We start from the raw sequence: 21,933 nt of genomic DNA on the forward strand, positions 1-21,933 counted from the left end.
ATAGTTGTCGAAGAGAGACTGAGGATTTTTAGTGAGGCTGCAGCAATGATTTGAAAGGAAATTGAAAAGAAACGGCCTAGGGGACATCTAAGTCCCATCATGGACAACCCTCACACTCCCACACTGCTCACAGGAGCTCAGTTGTCGGGCCTGACTTGGGCAGTTATTAGCCTGTCTGAATACTGATTCTCTATCACTGTGGGGACAGAAATCTCTAGACTCTAGAATCTAGACGAACTTAGAGAACCGCACGGGGTCCTGGGGAAATCAGAAAAACAGGCTAGGACTTTTCTGGTTTCTTTTCAAAAAGTTTTTCTTCTTAACTCTGTTCAAAGCTAAGACCCTCCCCTCGGTGTCGCAATTCTGCCCCTTCCTACACACCAAAGCCCGCGCCGCGTCAGGAAGGCGGGGATTCGGGTGGCGGCAGCGGGGATCCGGCTCCCGCGCTCCCAGTCCCGCAGCCTGCGCGGTGGGTGTGCCCTCGGCGAGTGCGCCCCGGCTCCAGGCCCAGCCCGCCGGCCACAGGGCGACCGGAGGGTGTGCGCGCCAGGGTGCGGCGGCGCGCGGTGCGTGCCAGGACGCGGACGGTGCAGAGGAGGGAGGATCGTGCCACAGAAGACCGTGCAGCCGCAGCTGCGTGCACCCCGAAGCCCGGTGGGCGCCCGCGCTGCTGCCGCACGGTGGTCGCTTCCTACCAGAACCCAGCAGCTCGCCAAGGTAAGCGGTCTGGCGCCCTCTGGCCCCAGGCACCCGTCCTGCACGACCCAGGCTGCGCCCGTCGCCCTCCGCGACCCCTGCTAGCGCCGCGTCCCTGCAGAGGCTGCGGCAGCCTAAGCCCGGCGTCCGGAGGGTCGGCGACAGCGCAGGAGGGTAGCCGCTCTTGCTTTTCGGCTCTAGGGACCGAGGGGACAGTGGAAGGGGGACCGCGTCGTCCTTGAGACTCAGGTGGTGCAGACCCTCGCAGCTGTCCTCAGAGGGACGCTGCGGTTCTGGACGCAGCTTGCGGGACTTGGGGGCGCCTCCCCGCTGGGTTCCGGGACTACCTGCAATTCCCCGAGTCTCTTTCCTCTTGCAAAACACCGCGCCTGGTTCCCAGCCCTCACCTCTCTGCTGCTGGCTGAAGTTTCTAGAGCTATGATGGGATGCGACCTTGGCCAGAGGGAGGAGGGCCGCCCTGGATCCGTATGCTAGGTGCTGGCTGAAGATACTTTGCCAAGCCCACACGCCCCTTGATTAGCTCCCTTCCCCTTCCCATCGCCTTTAAGGTCAAATCTTTGACCCTAGTACTTTGTCGCTGCAGACTGACCAATTACAGACAGGAGCTGGAAAGTCCATGTGTTCTACACCTGGCAGGAACGTACTTTCGCCCTGCGCACTCTCCTGGGCTGCAGAAATCCAGTCTACTGCTTCCCAAGTACCCTGGGAAGCAGGCTTATAGGATGAGGATGGGCATTTTCCAGGAGATAGAGGCGGAATAGCCTCTATTTCAAGGATAACCTCTGGTGCTTGTGTAAAGTCCTACACACACAAGAGGGCCATGGCAGGATCCCCTGCAGCCTGGAGTGCAATCCCGAAGGACCTACCTGAGTAAACCAAATAGGGTTCCTTAGCATCTCAGGACAAGGCACAGAAAAGCATGTGGCTAGCTACCCAGGGAAGCAGAAGGAGAGTTCACTCTGACATTGCCTTTCAAGCCCAGCCTCCTACCTGAAGGCGCCATAATGTGTCCCAGAATCGGTGAGTTGTGGGAATGAAGCAAGGTCCCAATCAAAAGCACCAAAGTTCAGAACCAGGCGCCAGGCAAGGTTTTCAGATACCAAAGTAAACAACTATACACTGGTATCAAGGAACTTGCAGTCCAGTGACCAAGACGGAGGTGAGCCACATCACTCGGGTGTAGATTTCTGCATAGCTGGGTTCTTTAATTCTAAACTTGGGTGCCCTGAGAACTGGCGATGGGTTGAGTGTCAGTCTGAAGAATGAAGGCTGACTGGTTAGAGGCTGGAAAGACTTTGAGACAGAAGCTGCCTGTAAGAGGGCCCTGCCTAGCAGCGGAGAGTCCTGTGCAGAAGCCAAAAGCCTTTGTTTGCTGGGTGAGGACCAAGGACCCAGTGCACATGCCCCTTAGCCCTGCGTTCTACTGCCTGGCCTAATCAGTGTCTGCCTTTCTCAGCCATGACATTGGACTGTTAGGAGCCCCTGGTTAGGTAAAGTTTACAGGGAAAAACAGTTTGACAGGAACTTTCTCCCTACACCTCAGTTAAAACCCATGGGATCCAGAGCAACGCTTCTTTCCTGTCCTGTTTCCTGCTGTCGTGTTCAACTCACAGCTGGCGAATGCCTTTGCTCAGCATCCAGGGAAATACATGCTGAAAGTGGAGGCTCATTTAGTCCTGTGCAATCAGACCCATGTGCAGGTGGAGGGGGTGGGGGTGAGGGGATGGGGGGGCTGCCCTCATGGCATTACCTGACCTGGCCCCTGCTGACCTCTCCAGCCTCATTTCTGCCTTCTAGTCCTCCCACGGCCTTCTGCAGCTGCTGTGCTCCACTCCAAATTACAACCGAGGCAGCTCCTAGACCACACATTGCCTTTGCCCCTCGGTGGCCTATCTAAAATACTCTCCACTTACTCACCCAGCGACTGCACGTGCTGCCAGCAACTTCAACGTTAAGCTTAAGCGTCTCCATAGAAGCTTAACGTAGAGTTAAACGCTGCCTTTACTTGGCTTCCAATGAGAAACATGTCCAACGGGTCATGCTCCTATAGCCCTGAGCATCAGTGGCACTGAGTACTCCATAAGCAGGACTCTGCTGTCGTATTTGAGTCTCAAGAGCCTGGTACAGAGTGAGGACTCATTGGAAGTGCTCAGCAGATTATCTTTGGATGGACATCATCTGGTACTTCTTAGCTTTTTAATGGGGAGGGGTGGCATGCATCTATCTTTGAGACTACAATGGAAATTATGGATGCTCTTTCCCGTGCATGCATATAACTTTACAATGCCATGCATACAGTTCTCACATGGTTCCCCCACCTCTACCATTTCCCACACTTTGGGCTGTCATTTTCCAGAAAACAGAGGTGCGGTAACTGCCGAGCTCCCACAGCAAGGTAGGAGCAAAGATTCCAGGCTACTGAGCTAAGGGCTCAGGCTCCTTCTGGTACTGGTGCTCAGCCTCTCCGAGCCACGCAGCAGCCTCATTTCATGCCTGGCATTTTGTGAAGGCCACTATTCACGACTACAAGATAGATATCTTGGCTTGTCTCAGTTTAGCATCGGCCTAAAGTAGAACAGGGAGAAAATTCCTATTAGGAGCAGAGTTGACAATTAAGAAGACAGATGAGCCATTTCCTTGTCCTGTTTACCTCCCTGGCCTACAGCATTTGTTATTGCATCTGATCAGTCGGAGGAGGAGCAGACATACTTCAGGTATCTTCTGAGCCCTGAATTGAGTCTGATGCTCCAGACTGAGGCTCAGCTATTGGCCTTGTCAAACGCCTCTTCCCCCAGAGCCGGCTAGAAAGGTGATGGAGTGCTTGCTTGCCGCCCCTGGAGTCTGGCCTGCCACCCCATGCATTTTGCAGCAAGACACCTGCTTCAGGCTTTCCCATTCCTGTGTGCATCTTAATTCAGTCAACCAAACTGCAGCATGCTTCTGTCATGTACCAGACATGTGCTGGACTGGTTCCAACCGCTTAAGAGTTTGTGCCAGGGCACATGGTTCAGGTCTGTAGCCAAGAGGAAGAGGTAACCACTGCTTCGTTCCTAAGGAGGAAGGGGATGGACAGTTAGGACTTCTGGATCCAAAATTATGCTAATTTATAAAACCCAGATCTCAGGACTGGCTAGCCTAGTAGTTCATTCTCGGCCCTGCATGAGAATGGAAGGATAAAACCTAGAAAAACTGGTCTCGTGTGTGTTCCAGTTGTCTCGAGGGGGCCTGGACTCTCCTTGTGGTCAGTGGATTTGATGACGGTCGTTTCCCCCTGTATATGGGAGACCATGTTGATTGACACAGTTGTCACAGATCCACTCCATTCTGGGTGTGAAACAGAAACAACAAGATACAGGAATAGTGCAAATGTGTGTCCAACCGGGCATGCTCAGTCCTCACAAGCCATGCTTGGGTTGCACACTCAAGCTCTCCAGTGCACAGATGTGGAAACAATGGGCAGAAAGATTGACAGCTGTGCTAGGGACTTTGGAACTGACACTGGGGTCAGGCAGAGCTGTCGGGCCCTGGGGCTCAGGGAGAGAACCCCTTTGTGCTCTTCTTTCAGTAGAGTGCATGGGAGGAGGCTTGAAGGCCAAGGGATCTGGAATGGGAGCCTAGACTTGCTGTGTGATTTACAGCTAAAGCCTGACTTCTCTGTGCCTCAGAATGCAAATCTCCCGGATGAAGGTTAGACTCACAGGCTTCTGCTAGGCTTTGCTGGGAATGGCTCCCAGTGCCTACAGATGAAAAGGAAACGGGGCCCTCTTCTAAAAATACACCTGTCACATTTCCCAGTAGAGTCGATGTGGCCCCAGGATGTCAAGTAGGTATTCCCAGACAGCTGTAGCTCATTGATCCTGAAGAAACGTATTCCTGCTTCAAGGAAGAAGTGCCCACTAAATCTTCCCCCTGAGCACCCACCCCGTTGGCTTGCCTGCTCCTAGCCCACAAGGAGCTTTCTGGGGGCATAGGCAATGTAGGGAGAACAACAATTTCAAGTCCCAGGCCCCCTCCTCAATTTTTTCCTAGAATAGATAAAAACTTGTTAGCTACCAATTATATATGGGAGCATGTGTGAGTGTATTTTGAGTGTTCATATATGTATGTGTGTGAACATGTGAGTGTACATGTTTGTACATGTGTGTGTGCGTGCATGTGTCTTTATGTTTGCTGAGTTTCCTTTGGTATGTGTTTCTGGGCTGGGGCTCTGATGTCAAGTGACAAGGGGTCAGAGAGATGTGACATGGGGAGAATTTGTTCCTTAAAGATGGAGAGTGGCCCTTGGTGCCGCTTCCCTTCCACGGTGGTACGGCAACAGTGAAAGCCCCCGCTGCTCTCACAGGACACTGGCAGGGGCTCTCGGGTTTCCAAATGCTTCCCTCATTGTCTGTTCCTTGCCTCAAATCCCTTCCACCCTGGAGAAGGTAGCCCCCTAATCTTGGGGGAAAGTTAGACACAGTTACAGCAGGATGGCAGCTGATTAGATAGCTGACCAGGTCTACATTTACCAGTTACAATGGTGACTATATGTGGAGGGAGCGCATTTGAACATTTCAGAGGAAGAGCATCTTATCATTGCTAATGAAATTTTATTATCATTGTTTGAGTTTTAGTTGACTTTATTTAGTTTTAATTAATTTTATTGTTTGTGTTTTAATTGATTTATTTAGCGAGCATGTGTGTGTGTGTGAGTGTATCCACTATCATGTCATGCGCTCTCCTCCATCATGTTGGTCCTAGGTCCTAAACTTAGATCATCAAGCTTGATGGCAGGTGCCTTTACCTTGCTAGTGTTTGAATTTTTAACACATTGTTTTCATATTTATTTCATATGATCTTTTAATAAATAAATATTAAAAGTCATGACCCACCTGTGGGGGTATGGAGGGGAAAAGAGGGAATGACTTTACTATTTACCCAACATTTGGTTTTCAGTTATCAATGTTGGCAATAAACCCCTGTCTGTGTAGAGTAATCATGTCACTATAAAATAATAGATTGCTTCGTATTGCATTTTAGTTGCTATAGATACCTTGAAGTATTATGTCGGCTGTGTTTGAGATGCCAGTAGTCACTATGCCAGCTTCTAAAACGTGTAATTTAATGTGTTAATAAAGTAAAACACATATTGCTGCATCATACTGTTGGTTTTTCAAATTGTAATAATTCTATTTTACTTATATTGATTTTCTTTGTAGTCAAGTTATGTATTTTTTTTTTTATGCATTTGAAAGCATCCTGAGAAAGGGTCCATAGGGAGGAGCCGTCAGGAGTCCTGACAAGAAGTCAGTACACTTGAATCTCAGCTTCCCACCCTGACCGTTCACAGACTCGACTCTCTCTCTCTCTAGTTAGTAGGAGGCATTCCTGAGTGGTAGTAAATTTCACTTAATAGTTGGCAACTTCTCAAAGGCTTGGTTTGTGGCTTGGGTAGAAGGCTTTGATGCACATCCCGGGGTTAACTTAGAAAGCGCACATGGGAAACTTGCGAGGTCCTTCCTGGCAGCCCACAAACCCACCAGGCTTTGCTGGGATGGCTCTCCTGATCCAGGCAAACCAGCCCATTGAAACAACCAGCCGGTGGATGGCCATCTGCCTCAGCCTTAATGGTTTTGTGCAGAGAAACTAACAACTCGCTTGATCAAAAGTACTCTCCAGCCTCAGAAAAAAAATGCAAAGGAAGAAGCCTCTTGGAAGTGGTTTGGAACAGAGGGTAGGAGACGGACCAGATGTTGATTGTGAGGGGCCAGAAGCGGGAAGAATCACTACAGCAGCATTAGAGAAATGGTTGGATTTTTTGCTAGTATTTATTTATTTATTTACTTATTTGGAGACTGGGTCTCAGTATAGAACCCAGGAAGGCATCAAATATCCAGTTTCAGCCTCCTGAGTGCTGGGCTAGAGGCACAGGGCACCCTATCCACTTTCTACGCTCTTTTCTATGGAATGTTTAATATGTTTCTGATATATTGTAGCAAGACCTCAAAGTCATTGATCTTTACTAACTAACTAACAAGGCAGAACTGTTCACATGATGTTGGTGAGCCAAATGAGGGCTCAAGAAAGTAAATGTTTGCTTTAATAACATTGGAGGGACCCAGAAAGTTCAGCCAAGAACTATCTAATTTTGGAACCCTGTGCTTTTAAAACAATCTCTTTGGGCAGTCAGAGGAAAATACACTTGGAAAACTCTGCCACCATCTTGTCTCAGTAGGAAAGTGCTTACTATCCATTCTTTCTGCCCACGGTCAATCTTTTTAGTCTTTTCTCTGTTTTTAGACGCCTTCCTTTCCCTTCCTCACCCTTAACCAAAGCAATGTCTCTGGGAACAAGGACAAGGTAAAAATTACCAGTGCCCTGGAGTTGGGCAGAACTGGGTTTTAATTCTGTCTTTGTCATCTGACTCTGACCATCTGAGAGATGGAAATACTAATACTTCCTTCCTCCCCTACATCTTCCTTCTCTCCAGTGCTGGCAGGCCTTTCCTTTACGTGCCTCCACTCTGATACGGGATGCCCCTCTGTATGCTGTGAATATGTTTTATTATGATTGATTAATAAAGAAGTTGCTTTGGCCTATGGTAGGGCAAAATATAGCTAGGCGGGAAATCCAAACAGATACAGTGGATCAGGAGACACCAGCAGGTGCCGGAGGGGTAAGATGCCGGAGCATGACCGATGGTCTCACAGGACATGTGGAGAGGCACAGGTCATTAGAAATGGGTTGATTTATATGTAGAGCTAACTAATAAGAAGCCTGAGCCATAGGCTAAATACTTATAATTAATATTAAGCCTCCAAATGATTATAAGAGGCTCTGGGAAGTGGTGGGCAGGAAAGAAATGGTCTAGCAGAAACAGAAGGGACAGAGAAAAAGTTTTCGGCTATTCCACTCTCATTTTAGACTGACAATTTGCCTCCTCCCTAGTCACTCAGGCTGTGTTACAAGGGCTTCTGGGTGCCCCTCAGACCTTGCCTATGCAGCAGCCTCACGCCTCACGTCAGTTTCTATAGCCTCTGGGAAGAACCTGGTTGGTATTACCATGGTTACTGTCTCCACATACCATCCCAGTGCTCAGCCTCACCTTGAGCATCTCACTAAAACATCTTCCCAGTAGATACACGCGAATGGCTGGTGACCTTCCTTCCTTTTTATGGAGTTCTTGCTCATTCTTGGAACACGTCTGCATCCTCCCTTCCCTGAGTCAGACACCTGTTCAGGACTCTATCACACGGGGCTCATTTTCCCCCTCTTTTTGTGCCGTTTCTTCTTCCCTCAGCACAGCCTTGCCTCTTTTGTCCAGTGGTGCTGCTATCCACAATCTGGGCTCACGGCACTCCAACAAATGTGTATTGTTGAAGGTGGAAGGAACCGCTCTGGTGGCCTAGGCTACCTCTTCATCACCTGAGGATGCTGAGGACCAGCAAGGACAGGTATAGGCATGGGTTGCACAGGGACTGCCTGGCTAACCTAGATGAGAGCACCAAGCCTCTTGTCCCAACTCCTTGCCCTACCTGCCAGGGTGACCACGTGTCTTCCATACTGCAGAGTGGAATGATATTTTGGATCAAAGACATTCAAGGAATATATTTTTCTGCAGAGACTTGTGTGTGTCCCTTTTACCCTGGCCCAAGGCTAGTCCCCTCTGGCCTAACCTTCTTCCTCATCTTTACCCCTGCCCCTCAGCATTTCCAGTCACTGAATGGAGTCCTGTGTTAACTGGGCTCATGGATGATGCCCAGCGGTGCCAAAAGGCTCCTGCCCGGGAGCTCTGCCAATGACCAGAGCCGAGGCCTGACATTCCCCGCATTGGGGCCATTCTATTGGACTACTGTGCCTTCTTCAGAGAACTATTGTTCCCGTGCAGTCTGCTGGCCCACCACAGCGTGGTTCAAAAAGGGCGGAAGGCCAGAGTACTTCCTGTTAGGGAGGGTCCTACCGTAAAACAAGATAACAGATTTTTACAAGAGACCCAAGATGCTTGGCCCATATGTAGCCTTTAAAATTGGCTCTTCCCTCACCTTTTTCAAATCATTAAGATTGTTAGTAAGTTCCTTATTCTATTAGGTTATGTGTTTGTTTGTTTGAGATAGGGTCTCACTATGTAGCCCTTGGCTGATGGGGAACTTGCTGTAAAGACCACACTGGCCTCAAACTCACAGAGATGGGTTTGTCTCTGCCTCCCAAATGCTGGGCTTAAAGGCATGCACCATCATGTTCTTCTAGGTTTTTTGTTTGTTTTTCAAGACAGGGTTTCTTTGTGTAAGAGTCATGGCTGTCCCGGAACTTGCTCTGTAGACCATGTTGGCCTCGAACTCACAGAGATCCGCCTGTATCTGCCTCCCAAGTGCTGGGATTAAAGGTGTGTGCTACCACCACCAGTTTTCTTCTAGGTTTTTAAAAGGTATTTTACTTGTGTAAGAGATGTGACTTCTTCATGTGGGGTTCTTTTCTAATTTTCTTAAATCCTGATTATAAAATCGCCTTAAACTCCATTTTCTTGTTGGTTAGGTTGGTTTGAAATCACACCTCACTGTTTTCTTTGAGGATTTGCTGAGCTGAAACCACTGTGGACGCCTGGCCTACCCACGACTCTCAGTATGGTCTCATGCAGCCATATGGATGTTTGTGTCTCCCTGGTTCATTCTGAGATCCTCCCTGCCAGTGCGTTGGTGTTAGGATCCAGGTTTCTGGAAGGCAGATGGAATAGGAGGGTAGAGCCCTTGTGAAGGGGACGGCTTCTTATCAAGGGAGCCCCAGAGAGCATTCTGATTTCTTGAATTTCTTATTAAATTTCTTATTTGTGAGGATACAGCAAGAAGTTGACAGCCTGTGAACTGGAAACAGGCCTCACCAGAGCTATCCCGGACTGGTACCCTGGTTGCAGTCTTCCAACATCATAACTGTGGGAAGGAAGTGTCAAACATATGAGCCTGGGAACCACAGTGATGCCCTTAGAGTTGTCCTATAGGTGCTCCTTCTGGTGGGTCAGTAAGGAACAGGAAAAGTGGGAGGAGAGGCTAGGGTGATAGGTCCTCCTCCTCCTCTTCCTCCTCCTCTTCCTTCTCCTCTTCCTCTTCTTCCTCTTTCTCCTCCTCTCCTCTTCTTCCTCTTCCTCCTCCTCCTAGCTGCCCAGATGAAGTCCGGATGAGGCAGGGTAGCCACCTTTCTCTCAGGTTATCCACCAAGGCTCTGGAATCTCTGGCACACTGCTCTGCTGCTTCTTCCCGGCTTGGCCAGTGACTGGGGTGAGGAGACCAGCTTCCCTTCACGTTGATACAAGGATGAGAATCCATGGGAACGGGTGGTTAGAGACGTGCGGACTGGGGAGAACACAGGCCTGGCAGGGCGGCTTTCTCTGTGGTCTGTGGTTCCCTGGGACCAAGATGGCTGTCTCCTGCCTAGGTCAGTGACTGGCTCCAGGGGAGGAGTAGCCTGGCCCTCCACTAGAATGTTAAAGGGAAGGCAAGAGTGTTGCTTCCAGAGTTGCTCTAGGCCCCCAGAGCCTTGTTTCTTAGGATTTCTGAGAGTCCCCAACTTGTCCTGACTCAGGAAAGCCCACTATGTGGACACTGTCTAGACAGACCACTGTCTGAGCATCAGAAACGTGCCCAGTTCAGGCACATGGTCTGCCCTGAGCCTCTGTGGTTGGCTTCTCATCAGCCTCCAGGAGGCTCCTGCCTACCAAATCATAACTGCAGCTGGCTTCTCAAAACAGGGCCTGAATGAAATGGAAGATCTCTTTCCCTAGAGCTGGAGACCAGGAGCAAAGAGTTCATGGGGAAGAATGCTGGTTCCTGGGTCCAGAAGCTGAGAGCTTCCTGCCATGCCAGGGTTGAGACAGTGGCTGGGAACTTTTGCCTACAGCACAGTACAGCGGCTTTGATCTCAGCCAAGGAGTTGGCTCTCTTTTAAAAATTTATATGTATGATTATTTTTGCCTGAATATATATAAAGGGTACCATGTGTGTGCCTAGTGCCCAAGGAGGATAAAAGAGATGTGAGATACTTTTGAAGAGGAGAAACAGGCTGTTGTGAGTCACAGTGGGGTACTGGGAACCAAACCTGGGTCTTCTCTTAACAACTGAGCCCCGGATCTCACATTTCTCTGTGGCCTGTGGCCTCGTTTTTCCTTTCCTCCTTCTTTTGCTCAAGGTCTTTTCCTTCCTGCCCCTCTCCTCCTTGCTTCCTAACAGCCAGTAGTATTGCCTGATCATGGGCACAGGGCTAGGTACTGCACTAGGTGAGGCATTCGTGATCAGTCAGAACAAATGGGCAAGTGGAGATGGAGTTCCCTGGTTTTTCAAGGGGACCGAGAGACTGCACAGATGCTGTGGAGGCACAGGCAGAGGGAGGAGACCAATGTTGTCTGATGTGTGGGGTGAAGTGGGTGTGCCAACAGGTAAAGCTGTCCACAGGGCTCGATAGGAACCATAGACTAAAAAAGGAGGAGAATTCCAGTGGAGGGGATTCTCCCAAGAAGAGCATCTACAAGGCATGCAAAGTCATAGGTACACAGAAGGCTGAAGATGGCCACAGTGTGCCAGACTCACCCAAACTCATGATTGGTAGCAAAATCCTTTTTTTTCTTTCTCTCAATGCGTGACCTAACAGAAAGATTTCAGCGTGGAGAGAAAGCAGTAGTCAGAGTGTGGGGGTGTGCTGCAGAGGAGCAGTTTTTAAGGGACCCTGGGCAGGCAGTGTTACCTGAGGTTGGGACTGGGGGTTGAGGAGACGGGCTACTGAAGCAGATCCCTGAGGGACACCATAGCGGAGCAGAGATGGTACTGGCAGAGGCAGAGGCTGCCCAGGTCTGGGTGAGGCAGGGACCGTGTTTATGGCAGAGAAGTTGGAGGTCAGGCTGGAACTGTGGCCCCAGACACATTCCCTATCTTGCTGCAGATGCTGCCTCACACGGTGGCGTTTGTTTGTTTTGCCTGCCCAGTATTTTTTCAACTATTTTTTATTAGTTCTCTTAGAATCTCATGCAATGTATTTTGATCTCTATAGTATTTTAAAGAAGAATTCTGTCAACATTAAAAAACCAGATTTTACATAAGTCCACACTCCTGTCTTCTGAGGAAAGAAAAATCTAGTGTGGAAATGCCAGCCTTGAATTAATCTCCAGATTGCCTCTGCATCCCGAAGCTAAGCAGTTCAGGTATTCACTGTGGGTCCACAGCCACTTAGCCTGCCTGAGGTCTTCACCACAGTATCCCTCAGGCATCAATGTTCTGACCCCAGAAAGTACCAAATAATTTATTACAGGGGAGGAGAAAGGAAACTCCAAAGGCTGGGCATTGTGATCCCTTTATCAGATCGGGCAGTGAGTGCTACCACTCTTTGGAGAAAGTTTAATTGTCAATAAAGAAGTAAGCATTTGTGGTGGATGGGCGCCTTGTGGCCTGGGTGGGTAAGAAATGAAAGGGCGGGTGCCACACCAGGAAGGATGCAAATTGTGGGGCCTGAGGCTGAACTCTTGATCATATCAGTTCACAGCAAATATTTCAAATAATGGAGAAAATTCCAAACTGTAAAGAGCTGGTGGGTGGGGGTGGGGGAAGGTTTGGAGCGTGCTGTTCTAGACTTAGTACTGTCCAGATGTAAAACTGTCTTTGCTGAGATAGGGGATGGATGGACGAATGGATGGATGGACAGACGGACAGATGGATGGATAGATGGATGGATGGAAAGATAGCTGTTGCTCTCTAGATGGACATTTTATAAATTGAAAACAGGGCTTTATTGCCCCACCGCACATATCCTCTGATGTTTTATCTTGAGCTAAAGGCAGGTCACGCCTTATGTCCAGGCATATATAGAGAGCCTTCATAGGAAACACACCTGGCTGTAAACTTTGAACTGTGCCCTTCCACAGCCTCAGCTTTCCTCCTCTGTAAAATGGGAATAGCAGTTCCTTCCTTCAAAGTGCCACGGTGAATTTTTAATTGAGATCTGACTGCCCTCATTGCAGTTCTGGGGGTTCAGTGATCCCGGCCCACTGCAGGACAGACAAGCACCAGCCCTGCCTACTCCTTCCATTCTTAGGATTCCGCATTCTCCACTCCTCACCCTGCTGGGGGAGGGCTTGGAGGGAGAGCCGGTCTGGGATGAATTATCGCTTTACACTGTATAAAATCTTGGTTTTGGTGCCGGATAGTCTTAAAAATCTAGAGTAGTTCATTAACAGCGGAATTCAGGTCTTGTCTGGGGTGTCTTCCCTGGAAACCCCCCCCCCCTTTTTTTTTTAACTCAGCTAAAGAAAGAGTCTCAAAACTAGGTATGTGTTCTCTGATGGAAAGGCCATGGCCTGCCTTTGCTGTCTTTTGGGAGCGGGGGGTGGGGTGCCTTCCTGCTGGTGGGGAAAGCCAGCCCCTTAGCAGAACAGAGAATGCACGCCCTGTCTGAGCACCTTGTCCTGCACCCAGCTTCCTTCTTCCACGCCACCTCATTGCCACGGCTATATTCCAAAAGGATCTTTCTTTCCTTTTAAAATGTTTTTTTTTTTTTGGCTTTTTTTTTTTTGGTTTTTCGAGACAGGGTTTCCCTGTGGTTTTGGAGCCTGTCCTGGAACTAGCTCTTGTAGACCAGGCTGGTCTCGAACTCACAGAGATCCGCCTGCCTCTGCCTCCCAAGTGCTGGGATTAAAGGCGTGCGCCACCACTGCCCGGCTTTAAAATGTCTTTTTATTATGTTTAATTAGTGTTTGTGCATGGATAAGTGGGTATGTGCATGTGAGTGCAAGTGTGCCCCCCACCCCCTCGCCCCTCCACAATCCCCCCACCCCACCCCGCCTGCCACCTTTGCCTGGAGCTGGAGTTCCCAGTGCTTGTGAGCCGCCTGAGTGGGGACCACGTGCAGTCCCTTTGCATTATGTGACCCTCCTTTCACAAAGCACGCTTACTCCCGTTACCTCATTAATACGACCTGCCAAGACTATAGATTTAAGTCAGCACTGTGAGGCCAAAAAGCGAAGAAGCAAAAGCCCAGACAAGTTTGGACATGCCTTAAACTCAAACAAACAAACAAACAAACAAACCCAACTGCAACAGACACCAACAGGCAAGTCTGAGTTAGGGTCTCTACTTTGGGCCCCTAAATCACGCTGACTTGCTGCGTTGCTACCTTCCTAATTGCTACCAGACATCTCCTGCAGGGGAGGGGGTGGGGGTGGGGGTCAGCCCTAGCTCTAGGCATTTGGGGGATTGGAGATATTTTTTAATTGTATGTGTATGTGATGTATGTGTGTAGGGAAATATACCATGGCACATGTGCAGAGATCAAAGGGCAATTTGAGGGAATAGTTTTTCTCCTTCCACCCTGTGGGTTCTAAAAACCAAACCTGGGTGTTTAGGCCGGTGGCTAGTGCCTTTACCCACTGAGTGGTTTCCCTGACCCCAGGGAAAACTCTTTGGAAGGCAGGAATTGTTTGGCGTCTGTGTTCTGGGAGAGACCTATGGAAACAAGCAGAGGGGGTGGCTCTCAGGCTCCTGGAGGAAACCGAGCTCATGGGGGGTGGGGGATGGGAAGGTGGGGCAATGGGGCATAAAGGAAGTTGGCTGTGAATGGCCTGGTACTGAGCCAGAACACCAAAGGGGATTTGGGATCAGAAGCGGAGCCAGAGTCAGTCCTTGTGGTCGCTGGAGTCCAGTAACCTGGTAGCCGTTTGAATTCACTTCAGATGCATGATTCCTTTCTTGCCCCTCTCAGTGGTGGATCATAGAGTCTTCCCACACCCAAAGAGGAGCCCTCTCCTCATCTAGGCCACATCTTTCCGGCCCTTCCTTGCCATGTCCTATCAGACCTCACCAGCTCTATCCCCCACTTCTCTCAGAAGAGCAGGGAGATCTGTTTTCATAAGCTCCTTGCTTAAGTGCTCATACTGGCCTTGTACGTCTAACCTGAATTAATACCACTGTTGCCTTAAAGACCAGTTAGTGCCAATAGCAATATAGTTTGGGTCTCATCTGAAGCATTTACTAGAACACAAAATAATAGGTAGAACTCATTGTAAATGTATCTTATTTAGACTAATATATCCAAGATGTTTTAATATGTACTCAATATTAAGAGAGAGAGATTTGCATTAATGTTTCATAGCAAGCTTTTAAAGCCCACCTGCAGAGCGATTTGTTTAGGCTAGCCCCTTCCTAGTGCTGTAGGCACAGGAAGTTGGTGGGGAGTCATGAGCCTTCACCATTAAAGAAAACCCACCAGTGTTGGAAAACTTAGGGGCCCCTTTTTAATGAGTAATAGATAGGGTAGCCAGTCAACAGACCTCAGCTGTCACACGCCACAGCTACATGCTTGTCCTTGCCACTATGCCTGTTAACACGGATCGCAGGATATTAAAAACACCCTTCTTCCCAATGCCCTCCTTGGCTGCTATGTGTATCCTCTTTTGTGCCCTACAGTACCCCGACCCTTCTAGGTTAAGCTTTATCGCCCCACTTCCCTAACGTAAAAGCCCCGTTATCCTCACTGCCTGATGCAAATCTCAGCTGCTTTCCCCAAGTTCCCAGATCCTACCAAACCCTTCACACTCTGCCATTAGATCTCTTGAGAAGAGAAAGTGTCTATCATGTGGCTTAGACACTCTCATTTTCACCTCAGGGCCTCGCCAGAGACAAGTCTTCCTTCCCTATCTCCAGAAACTCTTCCCATCCACCAGGCCTTTGGGTGAAAACCACAGCCTCCGTGACCAGAGTGAGCCACTGGCTTTAACTCTTCGCTCCTCCAGTTGCTGATGTCTGGAAATCACTAACCTCTGGCTGGGTCCACTTGGGTGGCTGTTGTAAACTGCCGTACACTGGTTAGCTTAAAACAAAAGCAGGCGGATCTCTGTGAGTTCGAGGCCAGCCTGGTCTACAGAGTGAGTTCCAAGATAGCTAGGACAGGTTTTGAGAAACACTGTCTCAGGAAAACAAAACAAAACAAAACAAAACAAAACAAAAACAAAACAACTTCCAGCTGTAGAGGCTGGAAGTCCTAGATCAAAGGTTTGATTGGCTGCTTCCTGGCTCTCAGACATACTCTCAAAGTGTTGATGTGGTGTTAGGGGCAAGGCAGCTCTCTAGAAATTCTTGTAGGAGACCTAATCTCACACTCCAGCCACCAGAGCCCTACTCCTGACACCATCACAGCCAGGAGTGGATTTAAAATGACCGGGGACACAAACGGTCTACAGCACTCTTCCTATGTGTGGTTTCCTCTCTGTAAACTACAAAACAAAATTGCTAAAGTGTCCAGCTGCTGCGGAGTCTTCATCTCAATAAAGAAGTTTAAGAGTGGACTCAGAAGAAAGCTCCAAGACATTTTTATCAGTGTTTAAAAGTAAAACCTCAGGGCAGGCAAGATGGAAACCTCAGCTGCCTTGGGGTGGGGGATGGAAGATGGAGAATCAGAAGAGCGGAAAACGCACCTTTTGTAAGCGGGGGCATAGTGGGGGAAGAGAGCTTCAGAGAAAGAGTTAAAAAGCCAGAGAGATGGCACATTGGTTAAGACCACTAACCGCTCTTCCTGACGATCCAGGTTCAAATCCCAGCACCTACGTGACAGCTCACAGCTGTCTCTAAGTCCAAGATCTGACACCCTCACACAGACATACATGCAGGCAAAATATTAATGGAAATAAAAGTAAATAAATTATTATTTTTTTAAAAAAAACCCAATGTATCAGAGAAAGCACACTTAAGCTCTCTCTGGCCAGCATCCAGAAGAAAAGATCTCAGGAAGGTAGACAGACAGAATGTCATAGCAGCTCTGGAGGGGCCATACTAGGGACAGAGTTTCAGGGGAGGAAAAGTACTTTATCTCATTAAAGGAATAAATATTCCTCCCATCTTCTTAGCATCCTGTCAGTGAATCTGCTTTCCTGGGATGGTCTCTTGGCTGGGTGATTAGTTTTAAGGGACAGAGTCATGTCTCCATCCAGAGGTAGATTCCATTCTCTTGACCAGAAGGAAATAGGTTTTCCTTAGTGAGTGTTCATTGCTACATTTGAACAAGGCATATCATCGCTTGCTCTGTTTTGGTGAAACGAGGAAGATGGGCCAGTTAACTGCACAGGCTGGTCCAGTTCTTATGCTCCGTGAATCTGCTTCTGTCTGTTCTTACACAGAACCGACTGTGTTCTCTGCACATGACAAAGGCAGTTGGCAAGGCAGAGACAGCACAGAAGGCATTGCCTATCTGTCCCAAAGCTGGAAACAGTTCAGGACGGCAAAGCCAATGCAGGAGGCTGCCAGCTGTGCAACACCTTCTATGCCTGTGCCTGCATTTCAGATTGTAGCCGCCGTGGGGTTGTTGAGATGGTCGGTGGGTAAACGTGCTCACTGTGTAAGCCCAACAGTCTGGGTTTTATCCCCAGAACCCAGAGAGTGGCAGGAGAGAACTGACTCCCCAAAGCTACCTCCACACTTGTGCTATGGTATGCTTATCGCTGCATTCACACACACACACACACACACACACACACACTAAATGAAGCCAGGTAGTGGTGGTGCACACCTTTAATTCCAGCACTCAGCAGCAAGCAGATCTCTGTGAGTTCGAAGCCAGCCTGGTCTACAGAGCGAGTTCCAGGACAGGCTCCAAAGCTACACAGAGAAACCCTGTCTCAAAAAATAAATAAATAAATAAAAATAAAATAAAATAAAATGTATAGCTGCTGTTCTCTCTATCTCTCTTCTCTTCTCCCTCTGACACATTTTCTTCTCTGCCCCATTTGCTTGGTAAACTCTTAATGGCCATTCAAAAGTCAGCTCAAGTTTGTGATGTCTGTATGCCCTCCTGATTCTCCCTAAAGTTTTACCTGCTCCTTTCTCACATCAGAGTCCTTATTTAGTCCTGTTTCCTTCTCATTAGGGACAGTGAGCTACCTAAAGGAAAGACCTCTGTCTATTCTTCCGTAAATCCACAGAACCTGGCCCAGTGTCTGGAGCACTGTTCCAGATAGACGGTGCGCCTGCGCATCTGGGAGACCGGCCTTTGAATAAGAGGGCCTCCTCTTCCTCCTGCTGCTGCTGGACTGCAAGACTCCAGGCTCACGGGCTGTGGCAGCATTATCATCACGGCCTCCAGCAGCAGTGGGGAGACCTGGCCCCTAGGGCCTCCCTGGCTCAGGAGAGAGCCTTGCAGAAGCCACATGCTCCAAGGGGGCTATGGTGAAGGCAGCTTTTATATTTTGCTTTGTAGGTGGAGGTCTCCATGCCTCAAGTGGGTAAGCATGCCGGGCAGGCTGCAGGCTTCGCACGCGTGCCAAATGCCTGCTGACTGAAGAAAAGGAGGCCTTGTGCGTGCTGGCTGTGATCCAAGGGAAATAGTCCCATTGTTCTTCTGTATTGAACATAGCTCCTTCTTTTAGAGAAGAGCAGCCACCAAAGAGAAAATCTGCTCACGGCTTCTAGTACATCCCACAGACCAAATTTCAGATCACTTGCTGCCCTCCAAATGGATCACGTGAGTGATCAATTGGTCCACGTGCTGTATCCTTCTGGGGCATGGCTGTGGGTCAGCCCTGTGGTAGACAGGTGAAGAGGCAGCCTTCATCACGTTAGCTCCATTCCTGGTTGCCAGGGGTCTGAAGACCTTGGGGATGTGACCTTATTCCTTCTCTTGAGCTTAAGTGCTACTCCTGCTTTGAAGGCCCTGCCCCTGCCTGTTTCTCACTTTGACAACAGTTCATCTCCTGCCAATTCTCCATCCTCAGCCACCCACCAGCTTCCCCCAGCCCAGGCTTTTTGGACAACTGTGGCCTGAAGCATGCTACAATATGGCTGGTAAACTTCACCGGGAACCCTGACTGCAACATCAGTTCTGCCTTGCGCGGGCTTTGTGACCGCGACTGACTCACTGAACCTGTCTGTGCTTCGACTTTTGGATCTCCAGGTAGGAAAAAAGACAAGGCGATACCGGCACAGAGGAGAGGGCCAGGCAGAAGTAAGAGACAATGGCTTATTGCTTGGCTGGGGCTCAATTCTCCATAAACAAGGACAAAGCAACCAACAACTGCGAGCACCAACTGTCTCCCTCCCTCCCCAGAACAATGGCGTTCTCTACTTGCCAAACAGTGAAGAATAGGCATGTAGCTGGACACAGTAACTTATGCTTGGAATCCCAAGCACTTGGGAGGCTGAGGCAAGAGTCTGAGGACAGTGTGGGCTGTGGAGTGAGTTCCTGGCAAGTCTGGCTTACATATTGAGAACCTATGTAAACACACACACACACACACACGTGAGAGAGGACTCTAACAAGCAAACAATAAACAGGCTGGGGAGATGGCTCTGTTGGAAATATACCTGCTGTGCAGCGTGAGCCCTGAATTTGGATCTCTAGCACCAGATTCAAAAGCCGGCTACGGCGATGCAGGCCTGCATTCCTACTGGGGAGACAGAGACAAGAGGATCCCGGGGGATTAGCTGGCCAGCTAATCTTGCCAAACTGGTGTGCTCCAGGTTCAGGGAGAGAATTTGTCTCCTAAATAAGCTGCAGTGTCAGAGGGAAGCACCTGACCTGGCTCTTTCTCCTCCATGTGCACACGCACACACACATTCCACACATGGATACATGAGACAACATTCTCCACGCACACACGCACATTCACACATGGATACACGAGACAACGAGCACAAACAGCCATGGGGCCACGTGAGCAGTCTCAGGTAGTAAGTAGCTGAGGGAGCCTGGCCAGAGGTAGAAAGACTCGCCCAAGGGTAAACCATTTGCAAACTCTGGAGCTCTGAGGTCTGCAGAGCCCCTTCCTGGCCCTCACCCAGATGCTCCCTTTGACACAAGTGTCTCTTCCTTATTCTTATTGAAATCTCACAGACCCGTCCATCGAACAAGCGCTTACACATTGGCAAGCTCGTCAGGAGATCGCAGCAGAATATGGTTTGCAAAGCACCAAACGGGAGTTTATAAAAAATTTTTTTTTGAGTAGGCAAAGGGACTGGGAAAGTGATTTCTGAGCAGAAGAGTGAAAACAGATTTTGCTTCTCACCCTGCACCAAAATCAGTGCAAAATGGATCAATGACCTCAATGTAAGGCCTGAAAGTTTGAAATCGCTGGAGGGAACTCTAGGACAAAAGACGTTAAGATGGAGGTATGGCCAAGGACTCTCTGAAAAGGAGGCTAATACTACACATAATGATGCCGAGAGTTGACAAATGAGACTATATAAAATCAAGACACTTCCGTGCAGCAAAGCCAACAATCACCACAGTGAAGAGGCACCCAGAGAACAGGGCAGAGTGTTGCCAACTACTCATTAGACAGGAAATTATATCCAGTACATATAAAGAACTGCAAACGTTAAACACAGACACACCATCCGGGCAATAAATGGGCTGAAGAGCTGAATGCACAGCTAAGGAATTCAAACACCCTTTCAAGTATGTATTGGCTATTTTCGTTTCTTCTTTTGGGAGCTATCAGAAACATGCAGATTAAATCTCGCCCCAGTCGGACAGTATATACTACTGAGAGTGTCGTGAAAGATCACTTACTCATGGCAAGAAGGAATGCAATCTTGTGCAGCCGATGTGGAAATCAGTGCGGAATTTCTCAAAAACTAAAAATAGATGCACCATTGTGACTTACTGATACCACTTCTAGCTATACACCCAAAGAAATATAAAGCTACATACAACGTGTTTGTTGCTGTCATAATTGCAATACTCAAAAAACAGAGCCAGAATAGATGCTTGTGAACAGATGAATGGATAAAGAAAATGTAATGTCTATACACAATGGGATTTTATACAGTCAAAAAAATGAAGTCATGGGGAAAAAAGGAATGCACCTGGAAATTATTATATTAAGTGAAATAAGGCAGACTAAGAAAAACAATTATGTGCTGAACTCCTGGAGTCCAATCATTGAGAAGGGGGAGCAATATCATGAACAAAGGGGTCAAGACCGTGATGGGGAAACCCACAGAAAAGCTAGTGGGAGCTCACTGAACCCGGACTGACAGCTGGGGAACCAGCATAAGACCGAGCTAGGCCCTCTGAATGTGGGTGACAGTTGTGTGGCCACTAGCAGTGGAACCAGCATTTATCCCCAGTGCATGAACTGGCTCTTTGGAGTCCGTTCCCTATGGAGGAATACCTTGCTCAGAAGTGATGTGACAGACTTTGTTGACTCCCTGTGGGAGGCCTCCCCCTTCTCTGAGGAGTGGATGGGGGTGGGGTAAGGAGAAGGTGGAGGGAGGGGAAGCACAGGAGGGAGAGGGAACTGGGATCGGTATGTAAAATAAGATTGTTCTAAAAATTAAAAAGAATCCTTATTTTCTTTCAAATGTGGAACCTAGATTTAATTTGTACACAATAAATACGAATAAGTATAGTAAATAAATATTCTATTTATTATATAAAAACAGATGTGAAGTCGGTAAGGGGGGCACGATGCCATACGCCTATAATTGCAGTAGTAAGAAAACAGAGGCAAAAACAGAACATTTGAGGCCAGCCTGGGCTATGAAGCAAGCCCTGTCACAAACAAGCAAGCCAAGCAGAGGGTGCAGGGGCATCGCCTGGAGGGCTGGTTCAAACAGATTCAGGTCCTGTGTCCTTCCATGTCCCCAAAGCAGAGGGTGCAGGGGCATCGCCTGGAGGGCTGGTTCAAACAGATTCGGTCCTGTGTCCTTCCATCTCCCCATGCCCATTACTCTTGTGCCACAGGTTCATAGGAGATGAAGGGTTGTGAGCAGGACCAGGGCAAGCTTCCAATTTAATTCTTGGCCTTGGAGTAGCTCACAGTCTTTATCAGTCCTTGGGTAGGTGACTTGGACACAGACCCTCCACCCAGAACTGCTGTAGTGGCATCCCCTGGCTTTGTGGGGAGATGCCCCGTTGGCAGGAGATGCATCTCTCTAGTTATACAAGGCAGGAACCTTGGATGTCAGTCCAGCTCTCTACAACTCAGTGAATGACAGCAAAACAAAATTAATTGGCGACCCAAAAACCCTTGTTTGTGGCTCAAAAATGCCTTTGAAATGGAAATTTTGACAGTTGCAAATCACATTGTATATAAAATTGATGATCACATAGTGCAACTGCTGCTGTCTGCTAAATAGCTCTTGGACACCCCAAGTCTCCTTGGAACCTTTGAAGGGTATTTGAAACCTAGTTGTGTTTTTATTGATTAAGGAAGACTGCATTTTCCACTCTATTCCTTGACAAATAAATTTATTTCTGGACCGATTGCATCCCCTG

General features: G+C 48.6%; 1 protein-coding gene across 1 annotated transcript in view; it reads left to right on the forward strand.

Annotated features, from left to right (window-relative positions):
- Positions 1-504: 504 nt before the first annotated feature.
- Kank4 (KN motif and ankyrin repeat domains 4) overlaps positions 505-21,933 on the forward strand; it is a 70,881-nt gene continuing 49,452 nt past the window's right edge. The window contains exon 1 of the mRNA XM_057783462.1: positions 505-717. The gene's annotated coding sequence lies outside the window, so the exon portion shown is untranslated. The remainder of the gene's footprint in view (positions 718-21,933) is intronic.

This window comes from Chionomys nivalis, chromosome 11, assembly GCF_950005125.1.
Source record: "Chionomys nivalis chromosome 11, mChiNiv1.1, whole genome shotgun sequence".
Lineage (NCBI taxonomy): Eukaryota > Metazoa > Chordata > Mammalia > Rodentia > Cricetidae > Chionomys > Chionomys nivalis.